This window comes from Meleagris gallopavo, chromosome 24, assembly GCF_905368555.1.
Source record: "Meleagris gallopavo chromosome 24, MGAL_WU_HG_1.1, whole genome shotgun sequence".
Classification (NCBI taxonomy): domain Eukaryota; kingdom Metazoa; phylum Chordata; class Aves; order Galliformes; family Phasianidae; genus Meleagris; species Meleagris gallopavo.
The window spans coordinates 1021064-1043537 of NC_139427.1; the positions used below are offsets into that span (position 1 = coordinate 1021064).

Consider the following 22474-nt stretch of genomic DNA (forward strand, 5'->3'; position numbering starts at 1 on the left):
TGAAAGTGTTTGAGACTAAGGACTCAAGGTCTCTGGAAGGTCTGTAGTGGCATGAAGAACTGATTTCAGATCCCCTAAGGGTCGTGGAGACATCAGTCTTAACAGGAGAGTTCCTAGCTCCAAACTGCAATTCAGTAAACAGGGATCTCAGCCCCCCCAGCTGCCTTCTTTTTATGATCATTTTGCATGCTCTGTGTTTCTCCTGCCATCCTCTGCATGCCCATGAGAGCACTAAACACAGCGGAGAGAGAGCAAAGGCAAAGGCTGCTGTGGCTGTACAGCCCAGCCTGGCTGTTTGCTTACTTCACGTGCTATCGTCTTCCATCAGATAAGCCTGTGGCCTCGTGGTGGAACATTTCCAGGCACAAATCAGCCAGAAAACGTGAGATCACAGGCTGGGAGACAAACAGCAGACCTCTCAGGTTCCTTCTGTCCCAGATACGTACCTACTCCATCAAGTCACACGGTGGGGAACTGGCTGTGATTCCCATGCAGAGATTGCCTTCTGGTTTCCTCCTGCTCCAAGGTGTGCCTCTGACCTGAAGGCAAGTTTTCATACCTTAGGGCACAAGAGGGATGCAAGGGACAAACAGTCAAGCCCCATAAGTGACACTTCTGGTGAAGTAGCACACTGACTAAATCCTAATTCCCTCTCCACATCTTTGAACAGAAACAAGAGGTCAACTCATTGACCTCACCTGTCCGTGCTCAGTGCATAAGCATTTGCTATCTCTTCTTCTTTCTAAGCTGGAACATGTCCAGTTTTTAATTGATGTCATCCAGCCAAAACATATTTACCCCCTTTTCCTGCTTTCTGTGTGACTTTTGGCCTGTCTGACTATTTTAATTGGAGATGAAGGAAAGACTGATTTAAAATTACATTTGTACAGGAGAAGTTTTTTGCAGTCCTGCTTAAAAAGTACATTTGCTGAGTGCCAACCCAAACATTCACAGGTACATTAAATTGAAAAGGTTCTTTCAAATTATTACCTGCCAAAGGTAATATTCTGAAAATTTAATCAAGTAAAATAAATTTCCAAATGCCTTTAATTGAAAGTGAATACACTTTCAGAATACTGTATATTTATTAGCTGAATGTTTTTTATCTGCTAATCCAAACTTTCCAGTTATTGTTGCTGGTGTCATGCTCAGAAAAAATGAAAACTCTTAATAAGAGAACTAACTTAGCAAAATACTTCATAAGGAATTCAGCAAGCAGCAACAGTGTGCACTTCAGCTTAGCACAGCTCAGCAACTCTGCATGAAATACTTTATGTTCAGCATGGCAGTAGTTCCAAGGTTAATGCCAACAGGCAGTTGCTGAAGAATGGCTCTTGTCGTGGTCCTGCATGATCACAGCTCCCAGCTTTGGCTGGCATTTGGTAGGCTGCCGCTCTTCCTCACCTCTTGAGAATGATGAGTGCATTTTGCTGGAGAGCTCTGCCTCTTCCCTATGTTCAGTCTGCTGCCAGCACCTACATGGAGCCATTCAGTGGCTTCATAGCACCAAGGATGGACCTCCAGCATCCATCTTCCACACACAGCCAGTGTTGGTCTTGCAGTCTTTGGGTGTAGAGCTCACGTGCTCATGAAGGAAGAAAGACTAAAACAAACAAATCACGCACAAAAAAAACCCTTAAATTCTGCTGACAATTTGACCAAATGGCCCTATAAATATCAGCATTTAGATTTTTGTGTATGTATGTGTAGAAAAGGGAGAAGGGGAACATGCAGATGTGTAGAGGAGATTATAAAATCTTTAAGTAAATAACCCATGTGATCCCTGCTTTTGTGTGAGTGGCAATTTCTCCAGTGGTGTGAGTTAAACATTTCCAAGTTCCTTTCTTAAAATAAGTTTGGTGGACATTTTGAAGCTCTGATCTGATGCCTAGGAGAATTAATGTGTTTTTTTTTTTCTTCTCTTTGTTTTCAAACATAAGAATTTGGGAAGGGCACAGTAACCTTCAAGCTTGTTAAAATACTAACCTGGAGCCAGATTCTGTTATTCTATTTTATTTTAAGTTTCATAAAACTTTGGGATTTTTTTTTTTTTAATTGTTTTCTTCTCAGCATCTTGGCCTCGCTCATTTCTGTGCGCAAAGTGCCAGAATGCCCCAAGAAAAATTGATTTTGCAGTATTTCCAACCTCGCTATTGCCATAAAGTAATAAAAATTGATGAGAAATACATGTTAAAAGATTTCTAGAATGAAATGATTGGGGATACAATTGCCCAAGTATTCTCTTAAATAAACATCCCAAGTTTTAAGGACTTCTGTCAGTTAAGAACAGAGTGAGAAACTGAATAAATGATCTCTGTGTTTATTCTTGTAAAGACACTGCTTTACAAAAGATTCAGGATGAATCCAGTAGGGATGTGAATAAAAATGGGAAAACAGAATGAAATTACATTTTATTGAACTGCAATGTATTCATACTCCCTTCTGTATAAACTTCTACGGACTTATTTAATCATTACAGCCTTCAGTCTGTTTGGATTGACATCCAAAGAAGGGTCAGACTGGAGGAGCTGGAGGGGATGAAGCAAAGAGTGGTGTGGTTTGGTGGGCATGGTGGTGATGGGTTGATGGTTGGAGCTGATGATCTTAGAGGTCTTTTAATGAGTCTATATTTCTACAGAAGTACCCTGGGATTTTTAGGTACCCAGCCTTCCATCTCTCTCTGCAAAAGCCAAATATATAATTTCAAATACATTTCTTTAAGAGTCTATTTTTGTCTAACTTTTGGAGATTTTTCTGATTACTGCTAAGAGGAGTTTGGCATGATAAACAGCTCCTGCAGCAGTGTCTGTCTGGTGCAAACCAGAATCTCAAAGGGCATTTGTTCTCAGAGGGAGCAATTTTGAATTGAATTGGGACCTGGCCTTTGTCTGCTATTGCCCTTTGACCATGCAGGATTATGTATTGGCAAAAAAACAAAGAGCCCAGGGCTAGTCACCTACTTCTAATCTCATATAATAATAATAATCTTTTTGTTGGTGTCACTGGGTAATTTTATATAATCCTATATTCTGGCAATCCACCTTTGTTTTGTGGAAAGTCTTTAGCAGAATGAGTGCTCTCATGCACCTTGCAAAATGCTGTGTCCAATATCCCCACTAGCAACTGCAAAATTTAAACAAAAGCTTCCCCGTCCTTTGCTTGTGGTGACATTTGGAAGGTATAAAGATGTGGCAGCCCAGCCCATAAGCAAAGTAAAGCAGGAACGTTGCTGGGGTGAAGTCTTCTAACCCTGGCTAGGGCAGAAAATCATCTGCAGATGTTGGCTCATTTTGCACTATTGATCATTTTTATCCACTGCCATCTTGTGAAGGCAGAACTGGCCAGGACACTGGAACAGGTTGCCCAGAGAGGTGGTGGATGCCCCATTCCTAAAGACATTCAAGGTCAGCCTGGATGGGGCTCTGAACAACCTGACTGGGCTGCAGATGTCCCTGTTGGAATTGGACCAGATGGAATGGGACCAAATGGTCCCATCCAACTCCATTCTAGGATTCTGTGATTCTATCCTACAGTCCCATAGAGTACTGGTAGGGACCAGCAGATGAAGGACAGAGGACATGGAACTCACCAGTCTTGTAGACCTTCTGGTGCCTTCTTTTTCATGGCAAAAAGGTTTTACTATCAATTCTCGCCTTGGACTGCCAGCCAGCTTCTGATGGGAGGAAGAAATCGGGAGCCAGGTCACTAAGACAACTGCCAAGATAACAGCTTATTCAAACAGTGCTGTTTATTCTGCAATTTATTCAGTAAATTGGCTTGTCCGAATGAAATTTGATGGGAAATTATTCCGGACATGGAACATAGCTTACATGGCAGCTGCCATGTATCTCCCTATGCAAATCAAAGCATATTTGATCCTTCAAATATGTTATTTATAAAACTGAAGTCTACTTAGCACATTTTAGCACATTTCAGAAAATCTGTCCTGCTGATGAATGCCTTGAAAGCAAATTTCTAGGATGCAGCATCTGCCAAAACTTGAGGCTATGAGATCTCAGCCACATTGCTGTTATTTGTGCTCATCAGTCTCATTGCATTCGTGATCACAAAGATTCTGATAGGAAATTAAATTTCTGCCATAGGTGTTGGTGATTTGATAAGAAATTAGAATCCTGCCAGTCGATGACAATGGTGTCAATGCAGCGAGGATGTCAGGATCCCAAACTTCAGCTTAATCCCCAGAATTGTGCCCTATTTAAACTTAAGCCTGATGACTCTGTGCTTCCAGGGCTTTGGATAAGAGGGAGGCTGAGTGTGGAGCATGAAGCCATACAAGAGCTTCTTGTTGTCCTATAAATACTGCCCAGAGATACACCTGCCTGCATGGTAACAGCAGTCCCTATGCAAGTCAAGCAGCACTGCACTTTGAAATCCATTTCTGGCTGGGATGCATTTCCTGACCATTTCCTTCCAACTGCTTGCTCACCACAATGCACGTATACATGAACACACCTTTCCTCGCTTATTCATTCGCACGATGCTCTGCTTCTCAGACAAACTAAGCCTCTTTGCACCACTCTGTTTACAAGAGGAAATCAAGTGAGCATAAATCACAATAATTTCTTCCTTAGCTCTGCATTAATACAGCCACTGCCACAGTGGGTTACAGGGAATGTAGTGTAAGTGAGCTCTGGGGACTTCAGATGCACAGAGACGAGTGGCTGCCTATGCATGTTGATGTAGAGGTGTAAATCTTGATATAGAGAGATCTAACTTTTAGGATAAGCAGAATTAACAGAGATTTTCTTCTCCTTCTGTTCAGGAGCGTATGTTTGATCTCATGTTTTATGATAACTTTCTAGGAGCGCTTACGGACTTCTCAGTTGTGGGACCACGTTTTGAGCCAAGAGCAAGATAACAGGTTTCACCAGTGGTTTCAACATTGTTCCATCGAGGACATTCTAAACGTGAGCTTATGTTACTACACTGCACCTTTTTGCTTGCTTTTGCTGTAACACCAAAGTGCTCACACTGACCTCCTTCGATCAGTAGAGGACTCAGTCCTCTGCACTCAGTCTGCTATGTAGGCTCTGACAGCTCAGTAAAGCTCTAAATTCTGATTCTTCAGAGAATCCATGGGAATACAGTGCCTAAATGCCAAAGAAACAGAAATCAGGTTGCCATGACCTGGGGAAAGAGAGGAGAGGGATTTCTTGGAGTGATTTAGGGACACATCGTGCTTCCCTCCCCACAAAGTGACAGTAGGATTGTAGGCTTCTCAGTCACACATCACTCATAGGACTGCTGCCCTCAGAACCTATCGGGTTTTGGAATTTCAGTGAAACTCAAGCACTGTAGGGAGGTGCAGTTTTGCAAAACGCCCCATTTTGAGACTCTTGAAAGATGCTGCAACTTTCATGTATGATTTTCCCCATGGAACACAGCAAATAAATACAGAGAGGGAAAGTGGAGACTTAGGAGTGACTGAAGAGTGTGAACAAAGCCAGTTCCCTGCTCTCTATGGCTCTAAACATTTTTATAAAGTACTTGAGATAAGGATTTATTGCCAAGCACTCTGTCAGGCTGTACTTTGCCAGGTTTCACGTTGCTGACTAATGCAGTTTAGCTGTTAGAAGCCAATGACTTTACATTTACGTCATCAAAGCACTCAAACCAAAGAAGTGTGGAGGGATTAATGTTTGGAAAAAAAAAAAAAAAAATTCAATGGAAGACCTTCTGAAAAGGAAGGGACACTTCTGTTTTACTTCACTAAGTTGTCTTTATTCACATTCTCTCATCATGCAAACTCCAAACCCCCGATGTGGACGTGCCTGAGTGCCTGAGCAGGATAACTTGTGGTGACATGGAACAAGGGATGCCAGCCACCGTGTCCCCATGACACCTGCTGGTTCCTCTTGAATGGTGACAATGAATTGGGTTTTGAATAAGTCTTTCATACCCTTTCAAAGTCAGCAGTTATTATGGCATGAAGAATCTTGTTTATTCCATTCTCACATCTTAGGCAATTGCCTTTTGTTTCCTCGTTTGGGGTATCTTGCAGCCAGAGGCTGTTTTCCTGTTGGGGAGCAGAAAGCAGTTTGATAGGTACATGTAATTCTCTTCATGGCCATCCTGTTGCTAGTGAAGATTTTCAGCTGAAAATTCATCTTTTTTTATGGAGAAAATATCATTCTCAGTGTTTATTATGCTCAAGTGTGCCCTTAGGTCTCAAAAGATGCCACTCTTTTACCCTTGTGTATTACGTTTTCTGATGCTTTCACAAAAGTAGATTTCCATTCACACCTCACTCTTCCCTATCCCATTAGCTCTGACGCTAAACTCTACACCATTAGCAAGACTGCAAATAATAAAAAGCATCAGGAAATGCTCTGTGACTCCTGAAAATAGAATAATCAGGAGAGAGGAAGGATGTGGGAGGAGAAGGAAGATGCGAGGGAGACTTTCAGAGCTTTTTCCTGAGACTTAGGATTGTTATCTTTAAAAACAACAATAACAACAACAACAAAAACCTCCAAAACAAAAGATGAGAGCACCTACTCAGATCTATGGCAGCGTTTCCATTTTCTCTGGGATGAGTCATTCAGGAGATGATATTTGTGCCCCCAGGTTTAGAGACAAGTGAATCAGTTCTGTTCTCTGTTCAGAGGATTCAGGCACCTGCGGCCCTCCCTGTTCTGCTTGGCATCAGCTGCATTATGGAAACTGAGCACAGCTGATGTTAGATAAGTTTCTTCTGAACTTCCTGGTGTGCTCCTGAGTTTCACATTACTGATGAATACTTAAAGCGTTCTTAAAAGGTCACATCTCATTAAGGTATTTCAAACAGAGGGAGATGGATCCATTCACTAAGGGCAAAATTTTGACCGTTACATGAGAGCAGAACTGAAATTTGTGGGGAATGGATTTTACCTTAAAGCACCTGAAGTATATTAATGAGTTTTGATATAAACTTTAAGTAAATGCAACAGGAGTCTTTCCTCATTGAAGCCATTACTATTATTTTGGAGAATATTCCCTCTGTGCCATTGGCTGTGTGATAATACAAGACTCCTGCAGGTAACTGTTAAGTTTTATTTGGGACATTATGATAGAATATCCCAAGTTGGAAGGGACACATAAGGATCATTGAGTCCAAGTCCTATTGGGGACAGGTGATGTGGTTGGGAGGTGAGGCTTGGAGCTTCTGCTCTTGGAGCTGGCTTGAAAACCTCTTTTTGTATGGCTATAACTACATAGTGTAGGTATGAGAGCTGGGTTCACATTGCCTTGCATTCTGTGTAACTGCTCTTCATAGTGTGCATACGACATCGATGAGCTGTGTTGTTTTAACAGCAGCTTTGCACAAGGCAGAGCTAACATAGGCTCTCAGTTACACTTTAGATCCCATTTCTCATCGCGCCAGAAAGATTTGGGCAGCCTCAAAGCCATCAGAGAGGCAAAGTAAATCTGTGTCATCTGGTTGAATCCATGCAGGGGAATGTTCCCTTTGCTCGGGCAAAGAATATGAGTATACACTGTCAGCACTGGGACCAGTGCTTCTCTGCTGTGTGTTGCTGCCATCCAGAGCTCATTGCAGAAAGGTGCATCTGGAGAAGACACTCCGCCAGTTCCAGTCATGCAAGGTAAAAGGCAATAAATAATAAATGCCATAAATAAAGGGTGATGTTCCAAAACAGCTTCAGTTTCCAGTGAGAACTGGAAGCTGTGTCTACCACATCTGGAGCAAGTCTGTTTTCATTTCGTGTTCAGTTTTTTCTGTCTTCCCCCAGAGTCTGAAATTCAGTGAGGAGGAGACGATCGCCTCAGAAGAACCTGCAGTGCCCACAGACAGCATCTCTTAACCCTACTTAATTGCTCCTAAATGACTCTTGGTAGCTCTGTAGAGAATACAGGTGTATCTTTGGCTGTTGACTATTGTCGTGATGTTATCAAAAGTGAAGAGAAGTACAGATCTGTCACTTGCATTACTGTATAGGCCTTCTGAATTCTAGTTTCAAAGAGACATGAGAGTTGCATCCCTGGGAAAATCACATTATGGCCTTCATTCCAGTCACCACAAGCTGTCAGAACCGTGGCCATTTGTCAAGATACCCTTCTGCACTGGAGAAGGAAGAGAAGGAAGCCATAGCAGGGACATTGGTGGCAGGTTCTGCCCCAGGGCACCTTTGCAAGCTCTTGCAGCATCCAACATGTTTGGAAGGAACCAGCTTCTCCTCCACTCTAGATTTTCAGGACACGTATTCATATTGCTTCTTCCTTATTCTTCCAGCGTTGTTTTTAAATGTAGGGAGTGGAGATTGTGCTCTTTGTAATTCCTATTCACCCAGAGCACTTAAATTCGTGTTCTGTTCTGCTGCTTCTCCCCACCCCATCCACATGAAAGAATTGGCTTCCATGGATCCTTGGCTGGCATCGGCTCTGTTGAAATCAGTGCAGGTGACCCGAGGATCTTGCCTAGGGTGTTTACTCGGAGCATTACTTGATTGTACTTGCACAAAGAGGCACTTGTGACCTGTAGTGTTACTGAGGCTTGCTGGTTAATTTTAAAACTACTCATCTGGTGTAAGAGAAAGTTCAGCTGCTCTACTGGAGAGCGGGCGAGGCGTGCATGGGGCATGGGGAGCACAAGAAAACAAATACCGAGAAAATGAGTCATGCAGCTCTTTACTTGAAAGCTCCACGCTCCCCTCTAGCAATATTCCAGCTCAAATCCAGGCTATAAATCACTACCTGTGTGAACTCATGGATTACTCATTCGTCATGTGTCCGGCCAAGCTGGGCCAGGCTGTGCTGTTTGAAGTGGTTAACCCCTCGCCGAGGTGGTGGGAGCCATGGAAGCTGCTTTTGTTGCTCTGCTTGGACATGAGGGAGCTGCACAGAAAGCCTCAGCCTTGGGTTAATGTGGGAAAGGCAAAGCAGAGCCCTAATGGGGTGTGACGGGCACTGCTGTGTTGGAGCTGTGCAGTGGTGTCTTTGGAGCACAGGTCAGTAATTCCTAACTCAGCTCATGTTCCCAGCATAACAAGACGATCTGGTTTTACGCTTCATTTGCAATTGTAGAGTGATCAGTGCTGTCTCATTTCTCTTCCACTTAAATTGCAAGACAGTCACAAGGAGCAGAGTCTGGGTACCCAAAACCACTACCAAGCAGTGTTTCCTAACATTCCCCATGGAGCCATGGTCTGGGAAAACTTGAGAATAGTTCTCCCTTCCCTCCTTCTCTGCAAAGCTAAGCTTTTCTATCTTTTTTGCATAAAAATCTTTGGCAGCTCTTTCTCTAAAAAAGGGTTCAGGTGGGACTGAGCTCCATGGGCAAGGATGGTTAATGTTGTCCAGGATGTCATGGCAAACCCCCATGAAATGCCACTTCAGTTCCCATTCCAGAAGGTTGTGGCTTTGTGGAGGGGTCATTATTTCCCAGCCCCATATAAATATCCTACAACCTCAGGTGGCATCAGCAATTTGCATTCACTGTCCCCTAAATTCCCTTCCTGAGTATAGAAACCACAAATCTGGAACTGGGCACCGACAACCTCCTGTAACAAACCACTGAGAGAAGAAAAGGGATGAGTTTTGGAGGAAACTCTCCAAAGAAGCCCAGGTTAGAGGTATCAATGTCACGCAGTGCATGCTGTCAACCTGCACCCTCCTTATTTTTGTGCTTGCAAAAAAAAAAAAACCAAAAAACAAAAAACTGAAAAACTTGTTGGCAACTGAAACAACACAAGCAATAAATTCTGGGGAAAAAATAAATAAAAGAACACTTGTAAGGATTAAGCAACACAGAGGCAGAATTAAGTTGTTTTTTCAGGGTTTGCATGATACATTTGCCTTGCAGTGACCTGGAATTTCTGCTCTGTGGGAAACTTTCATAGAAAGGACCAGGACAGAAACTTTGATTTCTAGTTCTGTGGAGAGGAGCTCCCTTTCCCAGCTGCTGTTTTTATAAGTAATTAGCAAGAACAGCTAACAAACAGAGTTTGAGTTTACTGCATTCAGTAGTTGGATGGGAAATAAGGCTGGAAGGTACTGAGCTGAACTCACGCTGAGAGGTAATAGAGAGCTACACAGTAAAATTCAAACCAGTAGACAAGTTAACCTGCTTTTACCCAGGCAGTGTAGCACTGAGCTCTTATGCGCTTCAAACGCTCTTTGGCTCATTCCTGCAATGGTTCTCATGTTTTAAAACTGCTCTGTGTCGTTTTCATGCTTTATGATATTGCTGGTAGTGCTTAAGCTTAGAAAAGTTTCTGCTGGCCAACGGAGCACAGGGCTCAGCCAGGGGCTGTAGCATGAGCTGGTATTGTTCTGTTGTTTCAATCAGAAGTTTGGACAGATTAGCAGTGTTGTGTCCACAGGAGGGAGCCAAATACATTGCTCTCAGCAAAATACCTTTGACTTTGTTGTCTTTATCAGCTGATCCTGTATGAAAAGGAACGAGAGCCAATGGGAATGTCTATACATAGTGATGGAGCCTAATGTGTCATTAGAAAGGGAGCCCAAACCTATCTGGATTATCTGAAAAGTGGTTGGACTTGATGATCTTAGTGGCCTTTTCCAATCCTAATGCTTGTACGACTCTGTGTCATGTTGATATGTATCTGAAGGCTGTGCTGACCACTTCTCATGGTGGAGGCATCTCACATCCTTTTCTCTGACTTGACCAGCAGTAGACCTGCTTGAAAGAAACCTCTGCTGCAATTTTATTTATTTATTTATTTATTTCTGCTCTAACACTCAAGTATGGAGAGCTGAGGCTGTTCCTCTTCTCCCTTTTGTTCTGATACACAATGGCTGTATCCAGTGTGGTGACAGCAAAGGGTCCCAAGAGAATGGCATGGAGTTGTGTAAGGGGGGATCAGGAAAAGGTGAGTAGTGGGCATGGCACAGCCTTTGCATGGCTGGGCATGGAACAAGACATTGAGGCCCTGGAGTGTGTCCAGAGAAGAGCAGTGAAGCTGTGAATGGTCTGGAGCATCTGTCTTGTCAGTGTGGAGAAGAAGAGGCTCAGGGCTTTGTACAACTCTCTGAAAGGAGGTTGTGGAGAGGTGGGAGTCAGCCTCCCCTCCGCTCTATTACCTTGGAGCAGTACGTCTGCTCCAAAATTAGCCAAAATTTCTTCTCAGAAGGAGCGATCAGGAAATGGAAGAGGCTGCCAAGGGAGGTGATGGGGTCACCATCCCTGGAGGTGCTCAAGAACCATGGAGATGTGGCACTAAAGGACATGGTTGGGGCACGGTGGAGCTGGGTTGGGGTTGGATTTGGGGGGTCGTAGAACTATCCAACCTTAACAATTCTATGATTCTGTGATTCAAAGGCTCCTCAGGCCATTGATCACAGCCCCAAGCTGCCAGAGCTCAAAGAGTGGTGTCCAACCCTCAGACACAGGATTTGGGGTTTAAGTGGTGCTGCATAAAATAGAAATTGGACTCAGTGATCCTGGTGGGTCCTTTCCACCTCAGGATATTCTGTGATTCTTTGATTCTGTTTCCCCAACCCCCATCACAAACCCATCATGGAACCTAGAGAGGGGGAGGCAGTGAATACCTTTAGTAGCAAAAGATTTGGAAAACCTTCTTTAAGGAAGGTGGGCCCTTTGCAGAGGCAGCAAGTATCCTTGCAGGGAAAGCAGCCTTGGATCTGCAGACTTCTTCCTGCCTTGTTTTCTTTTTCCCCTCTAAACAAAGCTTTGGTATGCAGCCTGTTGCCGAATGACGAAAACATAAAGAAAAGAAAGCTTTCAACTAACTAAAAATAAACAGTGCTTTTTATAAATATGCTGACAAATTTCACGGATGGGATTTCTTCATCTTCAACTTCATCAGAGACGCTGGGGATAACTTTTCCATATTAAAAATAATTCATTAGTTGTGTATTTTTGGTATTTGTTAGATTCCGTGGGTTTTTGAGCTGTTTGTAACATCTTACATTGTTTTGGGATATGGGGTAGTTTGCACATTTGCTTTTGCTTTGAGACAGAATGACCTTTCTCAGCTCACTGAGGGCTGCAGCTTGGTTCCTTTTATCTGCATCCCAAAATGGTAACACCAACAGACAACACATCCTGCCAATGCACTGCTCTCATGCAAGAAATGACCTGTTGCTGTTTGTTTGACCTTAACAGAGGTTAAGACTGGGGACTGGAAGCTGGCAAACCTGCTTCTTCCCTTCCTGAGTCGCTGGAAGGCTATGAGGAATATCAGTGCCATCTCTCCCTGGCACTGCTGTGTAATCCTAGTAGGAGCTAATAAGCAGGGCCAGTTTTCTGTGTGCCCCTTGTGTGGGGGATGCTGGTTAGCAGCAAAATGCTATCTCCAAGCTCTCGATTATCAGCAGTATGGGAACACGGCGCGGCAGCGGGATTCTGGAGAGACAAAACAAGAATGGCATTTCGTGCAATTACCTGATCAATGATGAAGGAAAAAACGTAGAATATCCAAAGTACCCTCCACAAAAAGGTACAAAAACAAACAATGGCGAAATGCACGGTATGTAATTCAGAACAGCTACAGGACTGGAAAGAAAATAGACATGTCATTTGCAATGTTTTTTCATATGTTAGAAGAATACATTCCTTTCCCTTGTGCTGTAGTTATGAATTTGTCAGAGTTCACGTTTTTCCTCTTATTATTTCTCATTGTTAAAGGTCATCAGGCTTTAAAAATATGGATAGCCTGCGTCTTTGCTCTAATCCATCTAATGCAGTGTATCCAAAGATTAAATCCCTGACAGAATAGTGTCAGATGGATCCTCCTCCTCTACCCCCAAGCTGGATGGAATCTGGTAATATCAGAACCGAGTTTTCATGAAATACACGTTATTATTCACAGTAATTGATTGTGATTCTTGCAGGGGATGGAAGCAGTTGCTTAGCTTTGTCCTGCTATGACACAAACTGTCTTTGGCAAAACAGAGGAGACCAAAATAGCAGCCCAAAGCTATAAGGTAGAGCTACCAAACAGGACCCTGTAGCTACAGATGTAAAAGTTGTCTAAAACATGACTGTCACTGATAGATGACTTCAGGAAAAATGCTGTAAATGCGTCACATCTTTTCAGTGATGTCAATGCAGAATCTTTCAACCACACTGACATGTAGACATTGTACTTCTGCTGTGACAAAGAAGGACTTAACTCTAAGGCCACATCCTGACATCACAGTCCTACAGGCAGTCATAAATCAGGGCTATCTGTTGAGACCCTCTGCTGGTGGCTGTGCCTTGGAGCTGTTTTCTACTGTTTCTCTTCCAGTCTGGCATCAGTAGTGTTCCACTGTCTGATTCAACAGATCCAATGGGGCATAATGGAATGATATTTTGGAAAATGTATGTCCACTGGGGCATCTCAATGAAGGTCAGACTTTCCAAAGTGCTCGAGTCCCATTGTACTGATTCTGTTTGCAGAATTAACCTTTGGATGATAAATCTCTTGTGTCTTAAGTCCCAGAAGTCCTCTGCGTTGTACCCTGATGGAGAAAAAAAAGTGTTTCTAACGTGACTGGAATTCTTACTTTTTTTAGGTCAGTGCAAGCAGTTTATAATTGTTTCAGGTAGCATCTCTTGATCCAAAGCTCTTCTGTATTCTACAACAGTACCAACAGATAACTTTCAACATGAGCTCAGGGACAACTACATGAATGCAGCATCCATTCCTGTGCTCTTTGTAGGCAATCATTGCTCTGGTTTGAGCTGGTTGAAAAGGGGAATATTGTATTTTCAACCATGGGCTGAATACTCCCTCTGGGACCCTGGCATCTTACTCTGCTGGCTAAATGGAATCTTCCTAATGAAATCTGCTGTCCTTCACTTGTTATTAATCAGCTGTGTGACTCAGAGCTGAGTCTTTACTATGACAACAGATAAAAGTGACAGGCTTCAAAGGAAAGAGCTGAATAAGAGGAGGAGAGATTTGTGAACCTTTTGGCTAAACTCTTCATTGAGTTGTCCAAGCAACTGTTCAGTACCAGAAATTTTCAGGGAAATGTGATCTTCTGGCCCATGTGCACAAATAACCTAGCTGAAAGCTAAGGCCAAGGCAAGTGGCAAGGCCAAAATCACATCTGAAAATGCAAAGCAGTCGACTGCAGGTGTCATTGTAAATCTGCAGGTCCTGGAGTCTCCATCTTGTTATGATTTACATGCCCGTGGACTTGGAGAGGGAATCATATTCATACAAATGAGGTCATGTTTGTTATTTAAGGCAAACTAAAGTATGCTGTAATTCATTTGCTTTATTGTTCTGTTTTTTTGTTTGTTGGTGACTTGCTGGTTTGTTGGTTTCGGTTGGTTTTATTTTTTTTTCCAAGAAAAAGCAAACACTTGCTCTTCTGTGTATAGAAAATAGAACGTCCTGTCCCTTGCAGGAACAACTGGGACAAAGATTAATTTGTACTAACTCTGTAGAGCCATGGAGCCATGTTGTAGCCACAGCCACAGCTCATGGATTAGGAAGGTGTACTGAAGCTCAAAACAGCTACTTCACTGCACTTCTGAAAGTGTGCAGTCTTCTGTGTGTTACAGCAAGAAAATTTAGCCACCTTCCCACTTTGCTTTAGGATTTACTGGGTACTCTCCCAGAGCAAGAACTTCAAGACCCGCCTGGGCCTAGATATTGTGCAATGCACTAAAAACCAAACTTGGAGGGCATTGCACACCCTTGTATTGTATAGTTACTCTGTGCCTCCTGACCACTGCACAGAGCAATGTGAAGCAGTCTACAAGTACAGCTCTTTTCCTCCCTCAACTCTAATCACAGCCCTTGTGTGAAGCATGAAATGGGCTGAAACCCTGCCCCTGGGTTCCATTCCAATGTTCCATTTAGGAACTAAATGATCTTTAATATCCCTTCCAACCTAAGCCATTCCACGATTCTATGGCAAACTTTCTGCAATCTTCAGTAGCCTACCTCCAGAGTGGTCACAGCTGAGGAAGAGATTTGAGCTGTAGTTGTCCAGGGAAGGTTATTGGCTGAATTTTAGAATTATTGTTCACTCGTGCTGGCATTGCTGGAGATGAGTGCTTTCCTGTAGAATGCGTTCAGAAATAGGGCATCTGTTTTTGGTGTTGAAAGGGGTAGACTAATCTTAGGAAGTGCTGTGGGTGAGGAGAGAGAAGCTTCTGGCCGCCATCATGGGCTGGTAGAACTGGGAGTCTTTGCCTCAAGGGTCCTCAGGCTTTTCCCCTCTCTGTACATCTATCCTGGGACATTGTTCTGCTTTAAATACAAATTTTGCTGCAAAGTTGGTATAGCTAGTGTGACATTCACACAGCAAGGCTTCTGTCTCTCAAGATTAGCGATGGTTCAGGCTAGAAATGCATCAAAAATTATGTCTCATACATTATGCACTCTGGCAGCTCATAATCTCCACTTGCTAATAGAGGAACCTCGTAACTTTGAGGAATAAATATACTTTGCCTAAGGGTCGTTACCACCCAACCCAGTGCTTTTAGGCTGACAAGGACAAAACTTTCCCACTCCCAGTGGACACTGGTGATGACATAGCAAAAGTCACTCAGGAAATTAGTGGTAGCAACCAGTTAGATTTCTTTCCCTCAAAATGATTTCTTAAAGCTCATGGAGCTCCTAGGGAGCTTTTCTTTTGCTTTAGAATTTGGGATTGGGAGAGGGAGAAAGCTGGGAAGTAAATGAGAGAGGAAAGGGTCATTTGGTCGAATTCCCCCATATAATTTTTGTCCTTCTCTGACGGATTTAAGTACTTAGAACAAAAAGCTTTTATGCTGGGATCCATAATGTGAGATATAACGATGATCCAAAGCATAAAATAAGAGAGGATTAATTAAATGGAGAATAAAAAGGAAAATAAATGAAGAACTTTTGTGGTTAAGTGCTAGGAGCTTTGGAAAATAATGCTCAAATTAGAAGCATGTGCTCTAGAAAATTACAACATAGGTATTGCAAAAAATGCATTCCTCCCAGAGGATGGGGATGAATTAGGATTCGAAATTATGAAATGAGCTGGGGAAGAGATTGAGCCTCCCACATCAGGAAAACAACGTTTAGATGTAAATCAAATGAAGTTTGCTTAGGTAATTTTAAGGCACAAAACATGAAAGGAAAGTGCTAGTGGAAGTGCTGTGGGCAGCGTGGTATCCACTTACATTAAATGTGAAAGAACAGAGACAGGGCCTTGACACGAGGGCTCAAGAGGGCAATTCTTTGGCTAATCAGATCTGTACAGCTTGGAGGCTTAGACACTCACAATTCCTGTTACCTGGGAAGATGTTGTGCTGAAGATAAGAACAACAGGAGCAGGTGCTTTTCTGCTACCAGCAAAAATGGGGCTGAAATTATTGTGGCCGTTTCTTTGTGTGTTTTCATGGTTGTTCCTTTGGCCTCTTGCATTCAGCAAACTCCCTACATGTGGACTAACAGGGCAAGAGACTTTATGGCTCATGAATCCACATCCTGTGTCTGGGCAAGGGTCCCTCTTTCTACATGTGGAATAAATGGCCAAGACCATTATGTCCAGATATGGGACATTCTTCACTAAAATATGCAGTGAGCTGCAGTGATTTCCCAGCTGGAGAAATGAAGAGAAAAGAACTCAGAGTGGGAGTCTGGAGTCGAAAATCATTAATTAGAAACTTCTACATGCAGCTATTTCATCCCTATCCCTATATGCAGAGCTCAAAAGGATGTGAAAGTTTATTTCTGTGCCTCTGTCCAGCATCTCTCTCAAAGTGTTGAATAGATATTCCAGATATTCTTGCTGTGCTGTAATAACCATATTCCTGAGATATTTTGTTTCACTGGCTGGTATGATTTCGTGCTCTGAAGCATTCTGCTCACCCATCGTGCTGCAGTATACAACCTTGGAGTGGAATCTTCCTGCAGAGTGCTTTCCAACTGGCTCATCTAGGAGAGACACAACAACATGAAGTTGAGCCATTTCCCAGCCTGACAGAGCCAACTGAGCTCAAATGAACGAGGAGCAGAAGGCTGAAAGCTTCATGGATAGGTTTGCTGGATGAATATAGCCTTAAATACAGCATTGTTCCACTGAAGCCAACAAAACCAGATTTGTGCCAGACCATGCATTCTCATCTAAACTAAGTCTCAAAAATGCAGCTGATGGAGGTTCGTTGAGGAAATGTTGGAGAGAAAAATGGCTATCCTATAAAGGCAGTAAGTAAAAGGGAAAAACAAAACCTAAACTAGAACAACAAAGAAAAAAAGGCATAAACCAAAATAAAGGGTAAAAAGAGTGGGAAATGCTCAGAGCATGACTGCTGCTTCAAAGCATTATGGCTGTCCACAATTGCAACAGCAAAAGCAGAGCGTTGCCACGCTGCTTGATGGAGCTGATGCCATGAAAACACAAAGTGCTCTGATGCTGAGCAACTGCCCAGCCAACAGGTGAGGCTGACTTTCAATTACACATTGTTAATGTAAAACAAAATGAGGACCAGCAAACAGGAGTGCTGTTGTTTGCTTAATTTGCACATTCAGAGCTTTTCTTGAATTACACACAGAGTGATGGTCGGATGTGGTCACACAGAGTGGTTGATGGTTGGCATTCAGGTGTAGATGTAGGTTCCTTCCAACTCAAACAATTGTATTCTTCTATGATTCTACAAAATTACTGTGGTTCCAGTTCTGTGATGGCTGTTGCCAACACTGACATCACTATTCACCCCACCAATACAAGTCCTGTGCTGCCCATAGGTCTTTCTTTCTTTCCCTGTGGAACTACTTGAAGTTAGATAAAAATGACTGTCATGCAAGAATCTTTGTTGTTTATGCATCATTCCCTGTTTAATCAGTGAAACATGTTTTTAATTACATTTCCTTTGGGAAAAAAAAAAAAAAAAAAGATGGAGACATTTTAAATTAAGGGAAAATAAGTTTGTTTGTTTATGTTTTGTTTGTGAAATGGGGGGTGGTAATGATGAGTGGAGAATACTAAGATGAGAGGAAGGTTTCTTTTAAAATGCAAAGATGATATCAAGTATTGCAGAGCATGCTTAGCTGAGAGTCATAGAGTAATACAGATGGGAAGGGACCTGGGCGAGTCTCTAGCTCCATACTGTGCACAGGACAAGATCAAGGATATGCCTGGCTATCTGAATTAGCTGTTTGCACTTCAAGCTTCCTTGGTAATCAGAATTCACTCTTTATAATTAGCACAAAATGAATATGAGGAAAGTGTATTTGAATCCTGCTACATTGGTGTAAATGAATACAGAAGGCAGACAGTAATGGGGGGATTTAGACCGAAAGAACAAGATGGGGGAAAGGCTAATGAACCCACAAGATCATCACAAAATCAGAGAATAATTAAGGTTAGAAAAGACCTCTAAAATCACCAAGTCCAATCATCAACCCACCACCACCATGCCCACTGAGACCCATAGAATCATTAAGGTTGGAAAGACCTTTAATTATCATCACATCCAATTCCAACTCATCACCATTGTGCTCGCTCAGAATCACAGAATCATTAAGGTTGGAGAAGACCTCTACAACATCTAGTCCAACTGTCAGCCATCACCACCATGCCCACTAAACCCAAGTGTCCCCAGGTGAGAAACTTTTTGTGAATGGATACATATCCTGGCCTGATAGTGGGGTCAGCATTGCTGTTCATAACCATCTCAGATATGGGTTTGCTATGGCCAACTTCTTGTGTTGTAGCAAAGTGAACTTGCTCACTGCTGGGTTGGAACTGGCAGCAAATACTGAGGGTATAGCAAGCAATCTGGGTGGAAGGAAGGGAGGAATTTTACAAAGAATAGAACTCTGGTAGTAGATTTAACGTCTAGATAAACAAAATGCACTTTGCTTTAAATTCTACCCTGGTGATTCCTATCTGGGCTGCTGGAACATTGCCCACGTTATGGCTTCATTATGGGAGAGTCAAAAACGTCACTTTTCTGACATTAGAACCCAGGAAACTAAAGATCTGTTACCTGTGTGTGTCCGATTGCTGGGGTCACAGTCAACTCTGTTAATTTTCCACCAAGTTGTTATTTTTGTCTCTCACCCTTTTTTTTTTTTTTTTCTCATTTAGCAATGACATTTGCATTCCTTTTAGCAAAATACCAAGGTTAAACTATAAATAATTCTGCCCATCAGTTTTAGATTAGGACTAGAGCAGGCACAGATTTACTATAAATGTGTATGTAATGATTGCTGCATGCGCTGCCAGGAAATTGCTACAGTCAGACATTTGAAGAATTAGATTAATGTTTTTTAACATAATATGAAGTTCGTTTTGGTCGCCAAGTGGTAACTGCTATTAATATCTGTGTGAATCCACCTTCTTTCAAGAGAAATGGAGACATGTAGAAATTTCCTTTCCTGAAACAGAAGAGGTTTGAAACCTGCACCATGCTCGCATCATGCTCTTGAATCCCATGTAGCCTTGAATTCAAAGAGCCAATGCTTATAAAACTGCCTTCTGTTTGGAAGGATTTGATCTTAGGTCACGAACTAAAGTTAGCTAATGCAGTTGTATCAATGCACTCTTGCTTTTTGCTAGTGAAAGGGTAGATTTGGTATTTTGGAGGTTTCATTTTGTGCATTTGGAGGGGTGGATGCAGACACCACGTAAGGAAGCTCTTATCTTCCCTCTTCCAAAATGCAGGGATTTAAAGGAAAGTGATGGGATGTGTTATCCCACATCACTATAAGAACCAGCTCTAATTTCAATATCGGATTCTCCTTCAAAGGCCCATCATTAGCCCATTCCATCAGCCCATTCGACTCAAGTCTGTGTAAAGTAATCCCTGCTGCCCTTTCAAAAGCTCTCAGTATCCAAACTATGAGATTATTTTCAATCCCTACAGCTGACGTAAAAGCTGGACCTTCTGCTGCCATTTGAAAGGACTGAATGAGATCAGCAGTGAAGTCACAGCGTTGTCTTTTCCTTCTCAGCTGTGTTGTGTTCTGCTCAACAGCTGGAACTGAAGTGAACTCATTTTGATGTAATGGCAAAGAGGATCTGTGTGGGACGTTGCTTCTCTATTGAGTTCTATGACCCAACCTTTAAATGCCATGTTATCAAGGAGATCCACCAACTCAGTGCATTAAATTAAACAGTATTCCCTGAATACTGTGCATGTTCTTTTCTCCCGAGAGACACAATATTAATTTTCCTAAAAGTAGCAGTATAGCCAGGAGGCAAAGCCAGCCCCTCAACAGATGTTGACTCTTTAGGCTTGAGTGGGTTAAAGCATCGTTAATCCTTACAGTGTTCTTGCCTCGGTGTCTTACAGTTGAAGAGTTTCTCATGGTCTGAGATTCAAGAGTTCTGCTCACTCCAAGTGGTGACTAGAAGCTTTAATTTATGAGCAGCAATGGTGTATCATACTCCATGGCTCTGGCTCCTTCCTTTCATCCGCCCTTCCATAAGCATTCCTACTCCACACACAGATGACTCAACTCCCTGCAGACTTGCTACCAAATAATCACAATTTACTCTTTGGCACAGTCAGTGCTCCTTCTCCCACCTCTCTTTGCCCACTTACAAACTCACTGAGCAGCTGAGCTGAACTGGAAGCACGTTTCGTAGCCTGCCTCCAGCTCGAGTGGCTGTAGCTGTCCCTGCACAGTAATTGGAACCAGATGCATGAAGCACCATGACTTGACCATCGCTGCCCGTATCTGGGTTAATAGCTGAGCAGCGATCCCTTTTTTCTCCACCTACACTAAGACTGTATCTCCAGAGTACAGTAACGAATGCAGCACTGTTTAATGCTTGCAAAAGATTCAGACTCATCAGGTGTCTTCAAACTCAAAGTATGTAAAATTTGCTGAGAGTACAAATGTTGCATTTGGGTATTGTGTAGCTGAGAGGAGACATCATTCTCATAAAGGCCTGGGCTCTACTCCGTGTAATTTATTGCAAGCCTAACAGAAAGACAATAAAATTTGTTCACATTTTACATCATGGCAGTAAAACTTCCATTTTATTTGCTTTAATAAGAGCAGATCCTTCAGATAGAGGCATATAGTTGGAGCAAAGTCTGTGAGATGTTCTCACACTGCCTTATTTTAAGTCTACTGCAGTCTTAGCTTTCTTCACTGTAGGTGGTGGAATATTTTTACACATTCTTACAAAAGATCTGAGTATTTAAATTTTTTCCCAGTGTAATGGGGCCATGTGTAAATTTGTGAATCAATTTCTTAATAAATAGTGCTCTGCATACTGAAAAATCTTCGTGCTAAATTTATTCTTCTACTACTTCTATTCTTCAGATTTGCCTGACCTCCTTTGGAGACCAAGGGGTTCTCCTTCCATCTGTAGCTGGTCTGTTGGCTTTGTGTCCTCCATCTGGTTTGACTGATCAGTGATGTTTGTTTTGTAAAGTGAATTATGATCGCAGTAAGACCTAAACCACATAACTGAATTGCAGCTTTCAGAGCTGTTCCTGAATGTACATGTTTCCTATTGAAGACGCCAGCTCTTGAGGAATCAATTGAGTAGTTAACAGCACCCAGTTACTCCACATCCTTCGAACAAGAGCTGTTGTACAAACAAGGTCAAAGCCATTTTCATGAAGGCTGGAGTTATTGTGAAGCCTGGCTAAGTCAGTGCTTTTCTAGGGAAGAGAATAGGCTTCTCCAGGAAGGCTTTGCAGTGCAAGATGGTCTATTTCAAGGCAGATTTTGCTCTGTTCCCCAAGAGTTATATGATTCATTACAGCTATTGCTGCTCTACTCCATCATCTCAGATCAAATGAGACTATTGAAGACTTGGCTGGAGGTTTGTAAAGCCTGAGGACAGAGAAGAAGGCTGAGAACCTAAGAGAATGCAATAAAAAGGGGTGGTACAGCATTAACCATAGCTATGGCCATAGGACTTGAAATCCTGCCCAGAATCAGCCAAACTTCTGATCCTGCATTTTCCAGGCCTATGAGACAATTTTGTTTCAAAAATTATTTCTATTTTTAAATGCTTTGTATCCTATGCACTAGGAATTGGTTCTGTTTGCTATCAAAAGGAAGAAGATGTACTGTACAATTATGTGCTGGATTCACAGAGGAGCTGTGTTTAAATAATGTCTTCCATACTTTTTATTTTTGATGGATTATTTATCTGCAAACCTTGATTCACATGTTTTCCTTCAGGGTAGCTTGCTTGCGTTCTCTGATTGCACTTGATTGCATTCTGTCAAGGGTGCTCCTGTGCTGTATCTCCTTGTATCTCATCCAGAGCCAGTCTTCAACATTGCTATCACAGCCGTGCTATTTTGAGCTACAAAAACACCACAGTTCACATTGTGTCTTTGTGAGCCTCTGCTGCTCAATGCTTACCATGGGTATTTGTCATAGGGAACATTGAGGTGGCTTATGGAGTTAAGGGAACGCTCACAATTGATCAACACTTTTGATGAATTAATCTTGTAAGACAAGTAATTATCTGACTATTTACTTCCAGCAATGTGTTTACGATCAGAAATAATAAATCAGTCTTGAAGGGACGCGTTCTTAACGTGATGTGCATCGCTATCATTAGTGGGCTCACCTTC

General features: G+C 42.4%; 2 long non-coding RNA genes across 2 annotated transcripts in view; one reads left to right on the forward strand and one right to left on the reverse strand.

Moving 5' to 3' along the window:
- On the reverse strand, positions 1 to 6721 carry LOC146542820 (uncharacterized). The gene is made up of 6 exons (XR_014887977.1): positions 6520 to 6721; positions 5921 to 6037; positions 4998 to 5111; positions 3590 to 3673; positions 1405 to 1603; positions 1 to 559 (listed from the first exon to the last, which is right to left on the reverse strand). It is a non-coding gene; the product is annotated as an uncharacterized LOC146542820 (long non-coding RNA).
- LOC146542821 (uncharacterized) overlaps positions 4829 to 22474 on the forward strand; it is a 26017-nt gene continuing 8371 nt past the window's right edge. Inside the window, exon 1 of the long non-coding RNA XR_014887978.1 lies at positions 4829 to 4928. This is a non-coding gene — a long non-coding RNA (uncharacterized LOC146542821). The remainder of the gene's footprint in view (positions 4929 to 22474) is intronic.